This window comes from Crocuta crocuta, unplaced genomic scaffold (assembly GCF_008692635.1).
Source record: "Crocuta crocuta isolate KB4526 unplaced genomic scaffold, BGI_CrCroc_1.0 scaffold249, whole genome shotgun sequence".
Lineage (NCBI taxonomy): Eukaryota > Metazoa > Chordata > Mammalia > Carnivora > Hyaenidae > Crocuta > Crocuta crocuta.
In genome coordinates, this window is record NW_027533262.1 from 226,472 (window position 1) to 240,873 (window position 14,402).

The 14,402-nt window shown below is 36.4% G+C and overlaps 1 pseudogene; it reads right to left on the minus strand.

Annotated features, from left to right (window-relative positions):
• Positions 1 to 7,050: 7,050 nt before the first annotated feature.
• Positions 7,051 to 7,579, minus strand: LOC144217834 (ferritin light chain pseudogene; annotated as a pseudogene).
• Positions 7,580 to 14,402: the final 6,823 nt, after the last annotated feature.

A 14,402-nucleotide genomic window follows, 5' to 3' on the forward strand; every position in this document is an offset into this window, starting at 1 on the left:
ACACATGGTAGTCATTTTCTTTTTTTTAAATATCTTTAGTTTAAAATATTATTAATACACATGTATAATTTTATATAGTATAATTATATTAATAGTTTCTGTTTTCTATTAGTTTTTGGTGTTTTTGAAGTATTATTTCTTTTCATTGTTTGCTTGGCTTTCTGTAATGAGCGCACTCTAATTTTGAAACCCTCCGGTGATCTGTGTCCTTGTAGTCATCCCGTCCTCAAGTGTTGGTGGGACCTTTCTCCTAACCAACAGAATATGGCAAAGGTGATGGGACGGGAGAGCACATTTCTGATTACGTTCCTTTTTATAAGACTCCATCTTAGCTGATTTCACAATAGGACACTCTCCTGCTGGCCTTGAAGATGCAAACAGGCATGTTGTGAATTGCCTAAAGAGAGAGACACATGACAAGGAACTGAAAGTGCCCATGAGTCACCAACCTGTGAGAAGACAAGGCCCTCAGCTATACAGTCACAAGAAAATGAATACCACCAGGGGTGCCTGGGTGACTCTGTTGGTTGAGCTTCTGACTTTGGCTCAGGTCATGATCTCACAATTCATGAGTTCAAGCACCGTGTCCTAGCTCTGTGCTGACAGCTCAGAGCCTGGAGCCTGGTTGGAATTCTGTGTCTCCCTCTGTCTCTGCCCTTCCCTGTGCTCACGCACTCTCTCTCTCTCTCTCTCAAAAATAAATAAACATTAAAAAAATTTTTTTAAAAAGAAAGAAAATGAATACCACCAACTGTCATGTGAGCTTGGAAAAGCATCATGAGCTTCAGAAGAGAATTTAGTCCTGTTGACACCTTTACTGCAGCCTTACTAGATGCTCAACAAAGACTTCAGCTGAGCACATTTTTATCCTGACCCATAAAAACTATGAGAAAACAGGTGTATGTGTTTTAAGCTTCTACATTTGTGTTAACTTGTTATACAACGACAATTAATACATTACCCTTCTCTTTTTTCTTTCTCCTGTCTACGCACAGCATCACTACCACCATTACCAAATGGGTAACCCAGGTGACAGGGACTCTTGGATTATAAAATTAAAAGTATTCACAAAATACACATATATTTAGAGTGTGGGGAATCTCGCTTATATTTCTAAACTTGGATATTATGCAACATCATCAGCATCCTGCTTTTTTTTCACTCACTAATACCGCATAGAAATCTTTCTGAGTTTCCTAGTATGGTTCTATACAGTCCTTAATCGCTACAAAATAGCCCATGGTATAAATGTGCTATGATGGGCATTCGCTTTGTTTCCAATTCTTTGCCACTATGAATAATGTTACAACCAATATTCTGTATACAATCTTCACCACTGCTATTATTTCTATTGGCTAGATTCCTAGGAGAGAGACTGCTCCATCAAAGTCAACTATGCATTTGTTTCTTTTAATAATACCACATTACTTTCCAAAAAGGATGTAATAATTTACATTTTTGTTAGTAAAATCTGAAAATATACTCACTTCTTCATCACTGGGCAGAAAGTGGTATTTTCTTTCTTTTTAATTTTGGCCAGTCTGAGAGATAACACAGGTGTAAATTTAATTTACTTTTGTCTGCCTATAAGGATTTTGAAACCTTTTAATTAGATCTTCTATGATTTGCCTGGTTTAAGCTTTTGCATATTCTTCTCTTGGATTGTCTCCTTGTCCATTTGTAAGAACTCTTTATGCATTATAGATATTAGCCTTCTGTCTGTTCTGCATGCAAATATATTTTCCAAGTATATTGTTTTTTATATTCACTTTAAAATTTTTTTTAACATTTATTCATTTTTGAGAGACAGAGAGAGACAGAGTGTGGGTGGGGAGGGGCAGAGAGAGAGGGAGACACAGAACCTGAAGCAGATTCCAGGCTCTGAGCTGTCAGCACAGAGCCCAACTCAGGGCTCAAACTCACAGACCACAGGATCAAGACCTGAGCTGAAGTTGGAGCTTAACTGACTGAGCCACCAGACACCTCTCTATTCACTTTTTTACTGTTTATTTATTTATTTTGAAAGAGAGAGAAAGAGAAGGTGTGAGCAGGGGAGGAGTAGAGAGAGAAAGGGAGAGAGAATCTCAAGCAGGCTCCACACTGTCAGTGCAGCGGAGACTTGACCTCACAAACTGTGAAATCATGAACTGAGCCGAAATTGAGTCAGACGCTTAACCAGCTGAGTCACCCAAGCGCCCTCTACTTACTTTTTTAAAAATAAAACTCTTTCCCTTCAGTTTATACCCATGTTCTTCTAGATTTTCTTGTAGATGTTCATGATTATGTTTTTGTTCAATTTAATTTTTAATCCATCCAAAATTCATCTATATGGTGTGAGGTACAGGTGCAATCATATTTACTTCCTGATGGATAGATAGCCAGTTGGGCTAGCACCATACGGTGCAAAAACCATCATTTTCCCAATGAGCTAAAATACCACCTTGGCCATCTGTTAAATTCTCATCCTCACCAGGAACTATTTTCAGATTTTTGATTCTTTTCCACTGATTTGTTCTGATGCCAATGCCATATTGACTTAAATACAGTAAGTTACAGCATGTTCTGTTCTAGTAAGGCAAGTTCTCCTTTCTAGTCCTCTTTTCAAAAATATCTCACCTTAAACCTTTATTCCTTCATAAAAAATTTTTAAAGACTTCAGCATATTGGAAAAAATAGTTTGTTGGGAGTTCTAATTATAACATGAATTTCATTTTTATATTAACATTTAGAGGATTTAGACTTAAATGTTATTAGTTCTTTTCACCCAAAAATGTATTCCAGCCCTTTATCCACATCTAATGTTATATTCTTGAATACAAATCTGCAGTTTCTTTTTATTTTAATTTTTTTTTGTTTACTTATTTTTGAGAGAGAGAGAGTGAGAGAGACAGAGCACGAGTGAAGGAGGGGCAGAGAGAGAGAGAGAATCTGGAACACGCTCCAGGCTCTGAGCTGTCAGCACAGATCCCAATGGAGGACTCGAACTCACAAACTCATGAAATAATGACCTGAACCAAAGTTGGATGGAGCCAACCAGGTGCCACCAGATCTGTAGTTTTCCACATAAGAATGAGTCCAGCACCAGTTCTCTCCTTAGGGCTTCACTGGATCCAGAGACTCACTAAAACACAGACATCACTGCAGCAAATTTTCTCTTTCTCTCCCATCCCCCTCCATTTCCTTTTCTTTTTGATGTTTATTCATTTAATGAGAATTTGGGTCCCTACAATTGCAAAACACTTAAATACAATTAGGTACTATGTATTTGAGGATTTGCTTTAACAGAAGTTAACTTAGTAAAAGCAAATTTTGCATAAAGGCAAATAAAATTTGCACAATCCACTTTTCTTCCACTCTGGCAAGGTTCTCACACAGAAATATTTCTCTACAGTTTTATCAGATATAATGTTGGGAAACTGTCAAAATTTATAATATTTGCTGTTCTTACAAATATAGGTTTAACTCAAGAGTGCAGAAGAAATGGCAATAATTACCATTTGCTTTTGTAATTCCCATAAATAGGAAGCATCATCAATCAAATCACTGGAATCAGATACATTGATACTAAATTATAGTGGGTGCTTTCTTTTTCCTTTTTTTATGCTAATTGTAAACAACTTTCAGAGAGTTTTATTCATTGCCAGACTGAAGTATTCAAGATGTGAGAGTTGGTTTGGATTGTGAGGAGATAAATGGAAAAGGAAGAAAGTCTTCAGGATAATAACGTAAATGCATAAACGTAGAGGGACACACACACACATACACACAAAATCAGGTCTATATTATTCCAGACAAATATTTCATCAGCTTTGAAGTCAAGCAAAAACACAGCAGGTTTTCTTTAACTATACCACCACTGAAAATAAAATTTTAAATTGTCAGCATATTTTAAGCAGACCACTTTTATCCTAGAAGCCAAATATGCAAAATCTGAAATTTTTACTATCAACTTGGCAAGATTTATCATTCACCTGAGTAAATGGAAGAAGTGCAAGCTTAAAGCTTCCATTTTACATTTTTGACAACAAATTCAAAGACCCACATAATTATATTTCCTTTTGATTCGTAATTATGCCTCCGATGCTCTGGTTGCCTTTTTTCTGCACCTAGCAACAGGATGGCTCTGTTAGACACCACAAGGAATAAGTCTCTTACCTTGAAAATTATGCTTGCTTTCTTTCACAACTCCTTTGCCCAACTGGATTCTAAACTGATGATAAGTAATTTCCTATTTTTGCAAAGTTAAAAAATAATGTTTCAAGTATCTCTAAAACTGAAAGCAAGTGGAATACAACAAAGAATTATTTATAGCAGTTCAAATTTCATTTTAAAAAATTATTATGCACAGGTTTACATAGGTCCCCTCAATTTTAAGTAGAAGCTTCAATTTTATGATATCGGACAGTCTCAAATTATAACTGCAATATGGTGCCAATGCTGCTTTGTTTCTCTCTAAATTTCTTACTTCATTAAATAAAGCCATATTTTTTTCCAGAAACTGAAGAAAACATAAAATGATTTTATGACATCATGGTAAAATCAAACCATGTGACCTGTTAGCATCTAGGTTATACTCTATCCATTTAGGTATTACAGACTTACTTTCCAATCATGCTACATTACAAATAAAGATGGATGACATGTTGGCTCCATTTGCTACAACCAAAACAAGTTAAAATTTAAGTGACATGAATAGTGAAATGTCAGCTTGATAACAGGTCAGCATGAAATGGGTTGATATTACAACATGAATAAGATTTTAATTGCTCAAGCCAACAATATGCCATCGATTACATGGACAGTTTTAAAAATAATAACTTTAACCAGGCACCTGGGTGGCTCAGTCTGTTATGCATCTGACTTTGGATCAGGTCATGATCTCATGGTTTGAGTTTGAGTTCCGCTTCACATGAGTTGGAGCCCCACTTTGTGTGAACACGAGCCCCACTTTGGATGAGCCCTCTTCTCCCTTTCTCTTCCCTCATGGGATTCTCTCTCTCTCTCTCCCCCTCATCTCTCTCTCTTTGCCCCTCGCTCACTTGCATCCTATAAATACATACATACCTACATAAATAAAAAAAGGCATTATCCATGTAGTCAAAGAGATTTTCCTCATCTAATACTGGATGAAGAAGGTCCACTCTGTTCCACCCTGCTCCAGCCTGGTATTTGTGCTTTTCTTCCTGTTTCTTATCCACATTATCTTCCAGGAACCCCACTAGTGCCAGTCGTTTATACAAAGCCTAAAAACTCATTCACGGTAGNACGGGAAAAAAAAAAAAAAAAAAAGTCTGGTGCTATCTCTAGGACTTTCTATTTGGAGTATCCTTAATATTAACATGAAAGTCTTTGTCCCTTACTAAAGGACACCAGAGAGGAAAGGGGAATGGGGTGTGGATGTTAACTTGTGACTTGAGTCATGGATTTCTTCCAGAGGGAATAGGAAGAACATGACTTTTAGATTTACAGTTTTCTCAGTTTGCCCCCATTCCTATGCCATTCTGCCCTTATAACACATATTCACTTAAATCTTTCTAATCAATTTGCCTGCGTCATAATGAAACACTGATTCCAAAAACACACTTTTACCTATCTCAAAAACTTAGGTCCACAAGAAAGGATTAAAAAGACAGCCATTCAACTTCAAGTTCAGTAGAAATCTTCTTATCTGACATACATAAAGCATTCAGCTTAGTTATCATAGAGACATCACTTTCTTTTCCCTCTGTCAGCTTCTGGAATATTTAATTAAAATTATGTTCTTGCGATTACTAAAAAAGCTGACAGGAATAGTGTGGGGACAAGCTCCCTGACTTAAGGTAAGTATTAGCCTGTCCCAGGAGGAGCAGACACGACACAACAATCCTCAGCTATCCACATTCAGCCTGTTCTAGGCATGACTATGTTTTGCAGAGGGAGTGTAGAGTACCAGTTTAACTGGCAAGTTAGATAAATGGAAAATAAATTGAGGTACAGAGCCTCTTCTCCAATACAGTGTGACCTCACAGACCAACATAAGTCCAATAAAGCTTGAGCCAGACATAGGAAAATCCAGTTATCCCCGAAAGTTCTCTCAGGAGACTCTCTGCAGAAGAGATCAAACACAGAGGATGAAACATGACCATCTCCAATGTGCTTACAATACTAAGATATTAAGTATTGGAGGAAATGAGAATAACTCCGGGAATAGGGTAGACTAAAGAACACAAAAAAGCTAAACAAATGAAGCAATAGCAGGAGAGTCCTGATTTGCTGAAAGAAGTTTTTAACTGTCACTTTTGCAGCATGAAACTGATCCTATTAACAATTTTCTGTTACACTAAGGATTGCAGGTGTCACTATTATAATGCAAAATCCTCATCTCACATGGGTAGTGTTTTGTGGCATTCAGAGGGGAGAAAAACAGCTTTCTAATGTGAGGACTAAAGGAAAATAAAAGTCTACAAAATACTTGATAAAATGAGAATGAATTGTTTTAATAGCAGTGGCATATTAGCATGATCAAAATTTGGGTAGCATATATAGATGATGATTCATCTTTAGTGGACCCTTAATTACTACATTCATCTTAATGATTTGAACCTGTTACAGAAATATTTAAACCAGGTGCAAAATAAAAGCATAAAAATGTTGCTCCATGTGAAAATAAACTGCAGTTAAAATTATTATAAGACTATGCAGTCTAAAGGATATCAATAACATAATCTGAACTTTAATAATTGGAAGAATAAATCAGATGCTCTTCATTATGAAAACATGTTCTCATATTCTGATTATGAGAAGGGGAGAATGGGATAAATGGCTACATTTTGACTGGGGAAAAAAGAGTTTTTTATTTCATCAATAGTAAACTCCTTTATTTTTTTTCTTTTTAGAATTCTTTTTTCTGCAAAAAGCTTTATTGTTTTCATTTGGTCTACTGCTTGGGGACGGGCTCGAGGGTGGTAAAAAAAACTGCCTACTGTCTGCACGGAGAGACTCAAGCACAAGCCCTGGCACCTGGGGGATGTCAGAAGGACCCTCTCCAAGGCCGCTGGGCTCCAGAGACTTCTAGTCGTGCTTGAGGGTGAGCCTTTCGAGGAGATACTCGCCCAGCCAAGTCTGGGGGCCAGACAGCTTGCGGAGATTAGTCAGGTGGTTGCCTATCTTCTTGATGAGTTTCACCTCCTCATCTAGAAAGTGATCCTCTAGGAAGTCACAGAGATGGGGGTCTGCGCCGGCAGAGCCCAGGGCATGCAGATCCAAAAGGCCCTGGTACAAGTTCTTCTCCAGAAGCAGCGAGGCTTCCATGGCATCCAGGGGTTTTAACCCACTCATCTTGGGACGGCTTCTGCATGTCCTGGAAGAGGCCGCACGGCCTCAGCACTGGTTTTGCATCTTCAAGAGACGCTCAGCGCCCTCCCGCTTCTCCTCAGCCGTCTCGCCGGGGAAGTGGCCCACGCTCTCCAGAGTCACATTGTCACAGTCGAAATAGAAGCTCAGGGAGGTAAGTGTAGGAGGCCTGCAGATGCATGTCGACCGGGTGGTTGAAGGCGACCTCCACACTGGTGGAATAATTCTGGCGAATCTGGGAGTTCATCACGGTTGATCGGTAATGAGGAGCTAAGTTCAAAATCAGATGTTGGCTGGTCCCAGAGGCAGAGTGGGCAAGAAGATGGCTCCAAAGGTTGCGACTGGAAGAAGGGTTGGAGGGTGGGCAGAGGCTGCTAGAAGGGGCGTCCCTGGGTCTGTTCTGTACAAACACTGGTGAAGCAAGAGACATCCCCAGGACCTCCGGGAGCACTGCCTAGAATTTTTTATCTTATACACCATGAGCAAGTGGAATTTATCCCAGGTCTGCAAGGCATGTTCAACATTCAAATACCAATTAATGTAATCTATCACATCAACAAGAATAAAAATCATATGCTCATATTTATATATGCATAAAAAGCATTTGACAAAATCCAACACCCATTCGTGATTAAAATAGGCACACATACACACATACACACAACACCCTCAGGAAACTAGGAATATAGTGGGAATTACAGTGGAACTTCCTTAACTTGATAAAGAACATCTACAAAAAGCCTTCAGCTAACATCATATGTAAATGTGAGAAACAAAGTTTCCCTCCTAAGATCAGAAACAAGCCAAGGATAACCCTCTCACCACTTCTGTTCAACATTGTACTGGAAGTCCTAGCTAATTCAGTAAAACAAAAAAAGGAAGTAAAGTATATAGAGATTGGGAAGCAAGGAATAAAGCTATCTTTGTTCATAGATGACATAATTGTTGATGTAGAAAATCTCAAAGAATCAAAAGAAAATCACTACTGGAATTAATTTAAAAAATATAGAAAAATTACAGGATATAAGGTTAATATAGAAGAGAAGCATTATCACCAAAGGCTTTCCCATTGATGTAACTGGATTAAAAGAGACCTAAAAAGGGTCTTCAACACAGGCTTCTCACTATAGGACTCAATGTTACTTAGTACCATGTATGTACTTTTCTTCCCAAACTGCCAGAGGCCGGCTCCGGCAGGTCCAGGGGTCCCTGAAGGATGGACGATGTCGGCGAGAGAGTGAGTGAGAGAGCCCCGAGATTCTTTCTGATCACCAGGCAGGCATCTCTGTCCTGTCAGTTTTGTTGTCTTTATTTATAGGTTAAATGATAACATGACATCAGAAAAAGGAATTTTTACAATGGATAACTCTTTGTGATAAGATGCTTTGGAAAGTGTATAGAAGCAGGTTTTACAGAAATATTCTTGCAGAACTATTCCAATTATAGTGAGATTAAATAAATCTTATAACTAAGGAATTAACAGGGTGTTCTTAGTAAAAGACAGAATACATATTTGTTCTAAGTTAATAACGCTAAGGTTAGGTCATAGGTTAAGTGTATAGATGGGCTAAGAGTCATTCCGTCTGGCTCTCAAGAGGATGAATATTTTTGAGCTTGTTAATAAGTTGTTTGTGGAAACCTATTTGACTTGATGCTGAATGTGTAAACACCATGGAGGCCCTAAATGTGTCAGCCTTTGTTTTTGGGGTATGTTTTAGCTACTCTCATCTATCCTCAACCCAGCCACCTGTAAGGGAGGGTGTTTGCAGAAAGTAGGCCTTGGGGAAGGGACTGACATACATCACCATTTAGAAAAGGTTTAAGTATTAACTTAAGTTCTGCCCTTATCTATTCCTTAATTCTAAATTAGGCTCTTTGTCTCGAGGCCAGGCTCAGTTGTAACTCTTGTGTTCTTAACCCCCTTTATTATCTAAGTCTTGGATCTGCAAGGCCCACAGGAAGAGCCTTTTGACAATCATCCACAGAGCTTTCATCTAAAATCTCTTTTGTAAAGGCAGGAATATGCTTTTCCTTATGAGGTATCTGTGTTCAGATTATCGGTCTGATCTGGAATATTGTGAGGCCTGGTCAATACCAGCAGGCTCATTTCCAACATGAGCCAGTAGTAGCAGAAAGAGATACCAGTTTTCATTTCTCATGGCAGGAGCTGTGCAAACACTGCCATGTCCTTGCTGTGACTGCCATCCAGCGAGACTGGTGCAGCTCCCAGCACCAAACCAAATATTGCACTGACAAAATGAGCTTAACACACTTTTTTATACCAACCTTTCATTGAAAATACACAGCATGTGTATTTCTAGACAATTTAAATATTTCCTCTTTGATTCTTAACTATATGTGAGACTTTGTGCCTTCCTAGCTCCATTCTTGGTACTTTCATGGCTTGGCAAAAAAAAAGGCTGCTTTCAGCATAGATGTGAAAGAGCTAAGAAAGAATGGTTTAGGACAGGGATATGGTTGAAAACTGAGATGGCAGAGAGAAGTTTTCACAAGATGGAGCTATGGCCTTTGCTTTTGCTTACTACCTTGGTGAAAAATTTGCCATTTCTACATGGTTTCAGGTTGAATAAAACCATTTTGTGGATTAAAAAAAAGAACTTTATATTAATGTTTCTTTTAATTTAGACTTTAAATATATAATAGATAATTCACATGGCCAAAATATTACAAAGTTTAAAACAATATACAGTGAAGACTCCTAAGATTATTTCCATCTGCCCAGTTCCCAATTGTTTCCTTCCCAGTAACAACTGTTTTATGTATATATAGTCAATTTACACAAATGGTAGCATATTATCTTTCTTGTATCTTACTTTCTCATTTAACACTGTATCCTTAAGAACTTTCTAAGTCAGCACACAGAGCACCTCCTTCTTTGTTTTTAACAAATGAAAAATATTCCATTGTAGTGATGTACCACAATTTATTTAACCAGTACACTCTACAGATTGGTACATCTGTCATTTCACACATGTTAAGAATTTATGAGAAATAAATCTACTGGTTTCAAACATGAAATGTACATCTGTAATTTTGACAAGTACTGTCAATTGCCCTTTATATGCAGTCACTTTTATTTCTATGAGTCTGAGCAATGAATAGGAATGCTTGTTTCCTGTTACCAATAGATTACATTATAAAACTCAAAAATCTGCCAATGTGATAAAAGAAATGACACCAGTGTAGTTTTTGTCTCTAATATTCAGCAAGGTTACTACCTTTTTATAATTTTTTCAATTATTTGCATTTTATTAATTGTGAGCTATCTTTTCATATTTTTTGCCTTCTTATATTTTGGATTATTGGTCTTTTGTTGAGCTTTAGTAGCTTTCTGTATAATGGTGAGATTAAGTCTCTGTGATGTGGGTTACAGAATTTTTCCAAGTTTGCAATTTGTCTTTTGGCTTACCATGTGGTGTTTTGTCATGAAGAATTTTGTCTTCCAAATTATTAAAATATTTCCAAATTTACTAATCTTTTTTTATTGTATACCCTGGATTTAAATTCCTACTTAGAAAAACCTTCCCATTGAAAATGAATTTTCATCTAGAATTTAAGGACTTTTTTATATGTAAATTCTTGATGCATTTGGAATTTACCATAGTATATAATTTAGTATGTGCATCCAATTTTATTTTTTCCAAAAAACAACCCACTGTCCTAAGACCATTTGTTAACCAATTCACTTTTACCCTCATGTTTTAAGACAGCCTTTTGTAATACACTAGATTTTTGTATCATTTATTTGTAGCTGCTATTTATTGATTTACACATTGTTTGCTGAATATTGAGACCTAAAGTGTCTTACTACCAGGAAATCTATCCCCTACAAGTATTGTTCCTTTCCTCAGAGTTTTTCTCAATTTCCCTGATTGTATAATTTTTCTATATAAGCATTATAATCAGTTTTTCTAGTTTAAAAACACTTAGTATTAACTTGGATCACTTTACATTTACATCATGAATAATTGAAGAAATTTACATTGGATTATTTTATAATTTATGAAAAATTGATAACATTATGATCTTTGAATTTTCCTTTCAAAACCTTGGTATGTCTTTCCATTATATCAATTCTTTTATGTCTTTCAGGAGCATTCTAGTTTTCTAATTATAGGTTTTCTATTTCTTGATGTGTTTATTCTTAGGTATTACAATAATACCTGGAGTCATTTGTTCTGTTATTTCATAGTTGTTTCTTGTATAATAAAACTGTTGATTTCTCTATATTAATTCTAGATCCCACTACTTTACTGAATATTCTTATGTGGTAGGTTTTCAACTGATATTTTTTATACAATCATATTATCTTCCAGTGATTTTTTTTTTTACAAATAGTTTATTGTCAAATTAGTTTCCACATAACACTCAGTGCTCATCCCCAAAGTGCCCTCCTCCATGCCCATTCCCCCCTCCCCCCCACATCCATCAGTCCTCAGTTTTTGTCAGCATTCAAGAGTCTCTCATGGTTTGCCTCTCTCCCTTTCCCCCACCATTTCCCCCCTTCTTCTCCCCCTTGTTCCTCCGTCAAGTTCCTCCTAATCCTCCTATACGTGCAAACATATGATATTTGTCCTTCTCTGCCTGACTTATTTCGCTCAGCATAACACCCTCAAGGTCCATCCATGTTGCTACACATGGCCAGATTTCNGCTTCAGATCTTTTCTGTGTGATGTATGGGCACGAGTGCAAGTACGGAGCTCCTTACTTCTCCGCCATCTTGCCCTCTCTCCTTCCAGTGATGTTTTTATTTATTTCCTAGTAGTTACCTAAAGGAGAATAGATATGAAAATATTCTTTTTTTTTTTAATGTTTTATTTATTTCTGAGAGAGAGAGAGTGAGTGCATGAGCAGGGAGTGGTCAGAGAGAGAGGGAGACACAGAATCCAAAACAGGCTCCACGCTCTGATGTAGCTGTCAGCACAGAGCCCGACCCGGGGCTGGAACCCATGAACCATGAGATCATGACCTGAGCCAACGTCAGACGCTCAACCGACTGAACCACCCAGGCGCACCATGAAAATATTCTTTGAATTCTTTCATGTTCAAAACAGTTTATTCTAGTCTTTAATCTTAAAGAACAGTTTGGCTGGTTAGACAATTATTGGGTCACACATTATTTGATGATCTTGTAAGATTTGTTCCACTACCTTCTAAAGTTGAATTTACTTCAGAAATCTGAGGTCAGTGTGATTTTTCTCCCATATATATATAATTCAACCATTTTGAAAAAATGTCCAAGAGATTCATTCTTTATCCATGAAGTTTCATAAAGTGATATTCAGTATTGACAATTCTGGGTTAGTCTCCCTGGACACATGGTGTTTCCTATCATTATTTTATTCAAATCTTTATTTAGAGTCCCTAAAGGATAAAGATGGAGTTCAAGAAAATTATTGTCTTGAACTCTATTCTTTAGATACTCTAAGTATGCAATGTTACATTTTTATTTGCCTCACTTCAATATTTACCATCTTTCTCTAATCTGAATCTACAGATCACTTTACATATGGACATTTTAACAATATTAATTTTTACAATCTATGAACATAGAACATCTTCCCATTTATTTGTGTCTTTTTCAATTTTCCCATCAATTTCTTACAGTTTTCAGGGTTTAGATCTTTTGCTTCTTGGTTACATCTATTCCTAAGTATTTTATTCTTTTTGATGCTATTGTAAATGGGATTATTTTCTTTATTTTGTTTCAGATAGTTCATTGTTAGAGTATGCAGACACAATTGATTTTCATATGTTGATTTTCTATTCTGAAATTTTACAGTATTTGCTTATCCATTCTAACAGTTAGAGACACTTAGTCATTAGAGTTTTCTATATATAATATTATGCCATCTACAAATACATATAATTTTACTTCTTCCTTTCCCTTCCCTTTTCATTTCTTCTTTGTCCCATTGATCGTTCAGCTGTATGTTGTTCAATTTCCGCATTTGTGTGAATGTCTCCAGTTTTCCTTCTGTAACTGACTTCTAGTTTTATATCATTGTGGTAAGTAAAGATACATGGTGTGATTTCAGACTTCTTACATTTGCTAAGGTTTGTTTTGTTATTTAACATATTATCTATCCTGGAGGATGTTCCACATGCACTTAAGAAAAATGTGTATTTTGTTCCCATTAGATAGGATGTATGTGTCTTTTATATCCATTAGATCTAAAGTATAGTTCGAGTTGATTCTCTGTCTGGATCATTTATCCATTGTTATAGGTAGGGTATTAGAGTCCCCAATTATAATTGCATTGTTGTCCTTTTCTCCCTTCATATGTTAGTATTTGCTTAATTTATTGCTTAATACATCTAGGTGCATGCTGGGTGCATATATATTTACAATTGTTATATCTTCTTAATAAACGGACTCCTGTATCATTATACAATATCCTCCGTTTCCTCTTCTTACAATTTTTTGACTTTAAAGTATGCTTTATTTGATATAAATATAGCTAACCCTGTTTATTTCTGCTTTCTATTTGCATGGAATATCTTTTTCCATCCCTTCACTTTGAGCCCATGTGTGCCTTTAAAGTTGAAGTGAATCTCTTGGAAGAAGCATATAATTGGGTCTTTTCTTTTTTTATCTGTTTAGCTACTCCAAGCCTTTTGATTAAAGAATTTAATCCATTTACATTTAAAGTACGTATTGATAGATTAGCACTTATTGATGTGTCTTCTTTTTTCAGGCTATTTTCTAGTTCCTTTGTTGTTTTCTTTCTCTCTTGCTGTCTTCTTTGTGATTTAATGATATTCCATAGTGGTATACTTTGATTCCAGTTAATTGGGTTTATTCATCCTAGACTTCACAAGTTAGTCATTATGATGAATAAGGAGAAGGTATGAATTTATTACTCACAATTTATTATAGTTTTATATCCAGAGAACACCATTAGTCTTCTTTCACATCCTCATATAATGACTTAATTCTTCGACTCTGACTAGAGACCTTTGCATGAGGTCTTCCTACAAGATGTAAGAAAGCAATTTTATTGTTTTCAAGTAACATTTTTATTGTTACTTTTCTTCAAAGATAATCA